This window comes from Tupaia chinensis, unplaced genomic scaffold, assembly GCF_000334495.1.
Source record: "Tupaia chinensis unplaced genomic scaffold, TupChi_1.0 Scaffold000409_1, whole genome shotgun sequence".
NCBI classification, from domain to species: Eukaryota; Metazoa; Chordata; class Mammalia; order Scandentia; family Tupaiidae; genus Tupaia; species Tupaia belangeri.
In genome coordinates this window covers 54,745-57,897 of record NW_006159914.1, presented here as the reverse complement: position 1 = coordinate 57,897, position 3,153 = coordinate 54,745, and the positions used below count along the sequence as shown (strand labels likewise).

Sequence of the window (3,153 nt, the reverse complement as noted above, 5' to 3'; positions counted from 1 at the left end):
CTGCTGAAAGCTGTTCCACATTCACTACATCAATTCGGCTTCTCTCCAGTATGAGTTCTCTGATGTAAAATGAGCAGTGACTTTCTGCTAAATGTGTTTTGACGCTCACTACACCCATATGGTTTTTCTCCTGAATGAGCCCTTTGATGAACAGTGAGCAGTGATTTTTGTAAGATTTCCCACATTGACTGCATTGATAGTGTTTCTCTCCTGTATGAGTTCTTTTATGTACAATAAGTTGTGACTTATTAAAACTTTTGGCACACTCCATGCATAAATAGACTCCTGTACGTGTTACATGATTTGCAATTAGCCATTATTGTTGCCTTTTCTACATTTATTGAAACAACAGTATTTTATCCCACCATAGGTTCTATCTGATTTGATGAAGAATAACAACTTCTTATTGAGCTCAATAAGTTTCTTTTTCCCACAGTTAGTTTTTGGAATAAAAAAAAAAAATCAAAAAAATGTTTCAAACATTTTTCACCTGTGCCCCATTTATGGGGTCTCATTTCTAAATTAACAATGTTTATGCTTGAATTAAATATTTTCCCCAAAACATATTCATGGTCTTTCTCCTTACTTTTAAGCTTCTCATGATTATCTTGCTGCCACATTTCGCAATTATCATTTGGCCAGACTTCTTCTGAAATGTTTTGTCCCTGGTATCCTTTCTCTATTATTCATGATTCCTCTTGTTCCTGCTTGAAAATCTCATCAGGTTTGATCATCTGATAACCCAAGAAAATTAGATTGCTTAGTTCTCCAACATCACATCTCTGTATACATTCTTTTGGATAGGATTAAGTAGCTGCCACTCCTCCAATGAGATATCCACAACCACATCTTCAAATGATACCTGGAAAAGCATAATGCCTGTGACTTGATCATTTTTGGCTACTCTTGAAAATCAACTCTGTTTTGTAACTTCTTCTCCAGACACACTGGAGGACATCCTCTAGTCACAGATTCATAAACAAAGAATGCACCCTTAGCCCTAGGACCTCTTCTTTGTTTGTTTTTCTCTTTTAAAATTCTTTGTTGTTGTTTCCCTATAGTGCATGCTTGCAGAAATTTCAGTCTGTATTGCCAGAGCATGCAGGAGAGCACATAACCCCTAGAGATCATAGACTCACAGGTACTTTAAATTCATTTGCTGTCCTTGGACCATGTCACTTCCATTCAACCAGAGACAGAAACAGAGCCAAAGATTTCTAGGGCACAAGACCACACAGAGATGTTATTTCCTGCATAACATCAAGCCTAGCATGTGTAGTCTCTCCTGCAGTGTGCAGTTACATGGGGTAGGCACAGATTCTGAGTAGCTCCTAAGCACCCAGAGCCACAGCAGGTCATGCCCAGCACAAAGCTCAGGCTCCACAGGTGAGGGGGATGGGGAAGTTGGGAGAGCACACTGGCTGACAGCATCCCAGCCAGCAAGTCTAACTGGGAGAGATCTGGAGCCTGAGCTCATAGTCTCAGCTTTGCCCCCAACTTCAATGTCCCCTGAAACCTTGCAGTGCAAAAGCAACACAGCCTAACCCTAAAAATTATTTTAAAAAATGCCCAAGTTGTGGCCTGCAGATGGCATAGTGGTTACATCACTGGATTCCCATATGCTGACCACAGTTAAGAGTACCAGACCCAGTGGCTTAAAAGTCATGCTAGACATGTGTGCATGCATGCTCAAAATTCTGGGAAGAGAATGGAGATGGGGGGATTACAGCCTGACCATCCCCCTTGGGGGTTGATTTCTCACTTCCCCTCTCACTGTTTCTGTCCTTGTATCTCTCTGGTAAGCACATGTGCACGCAGGCAAAACTCTCTTTTTTTAAAAAAAAAAAAAAAGCCGACAACTTCACTGATCCTGAAAGGCATCTACACGAGCAAGGCCCAGAGAATCAAAGGGAAGAAAAGAAAACCCTTCCCAGTCAAAACTGCAACCCTGCCTGAGTGAGAGTCAGCAGGCAAAACAGTCGCAGGAGGATTAGCCTGTGAGAGAGGAAACCTCAGGAAGCTGGGGATGGGAGAGGGTCCAAGATATGAAAACAGAACAGGTCCCTGAAGAAGGGACTGATGCTTTTATAAAATAACCAAACATAACTTCCAGAAAGAGAAAGCAATTCCTTGTAGAGAGTGAGGAATCTGGAACAAGGAAGGGTAGCATTGTACACTGTAGTTTTTCTCATAAAATGTTTAAAAAAGTATCAGTAAAACTTAATATAGGGATTGATTAAAGGAGAAAAATCATGATGATCTCAACAAACACAGAAAAAGTATTTCATAACATGTAATACAGATGACCCCAAACTTGACATGGTTTGACTTAGAATTTTTTGACTTAACTAGGGTCTAAGAGCAATGCACATTCAGTAGAAACCACAGCTCGAATACCCATATCACCAGTTCTGCTGTTTTTCACTTTCAGTATTCAACAGATTACATGCAATATTCAACACACATGAGAAGACAGGATTTGGTTGAATTATTCTGCTCCACCATTGACTAGCCCAGGTGTTAAGAGCATGTGTAAGGTAAAGTATGTTAGACTAAGCTATGACATTAAACAGGCTGGGTGTATTAGATGCATGTCTGACTTCCAGAATTTTCAATTTATGATGGGTTTACCATGATGTAATCTCATGATAAGGATGAGCATTGTACTCTGATTTTTAGTTTTACTTATTTTTTTAAAGGTTTCTTTAAAAAATATTTATTTAATTCCTTTCATTGTTATTATTTTTTAAAATTTGACCAGAGAAAGCCAGAGAGAGAGAAAGAGAGAAAGGGGAAGTGAGAAAGCAAGCTGCCAGGTCTGGGACCTGAGCCACAGCCAGTCATTTGAAGGCAGGGTGAGTAAGGCACTGAACTCCCACATGACAGACCATGGTTTGAGTCCCCTACCGGGAGGCTTGCTTTTTCACTTCTGTCTCGCTCTGGTGAGTGCATATGCCTTACAGCAAATTAAAATAATAATAATAAAATAATTATTTATTAGAAAAAGAAAAACTTTGGGGCTGGCAGGTGGCTTGGTGGTAAAGGGTGCCAACCTGGTTTGAATCTTGGACCTTGCAGCTTCCTTTCTCGCTTCCCACCCACTCCTCTCATTCTGTCCCTCTTTGGTCAAGTTAAAAAAAAAATAATAAGTAA

The 3,153-nt window shown here is 40.1% G+C and overlaps 1 pseudogene; it reads right to left on the bottom strand.

Moving 5' to 3' along the window:
* Positions 1-874, bottom strand: part of LOC102486480 (zinc finger protein 605 pseudogene) — a 2,107-nt pseudogene extending 1,233 nt beyond the window's left edge.
* Between the last annotated feature and the right edge of the window lie 2,279 nt (positions 875-3,153).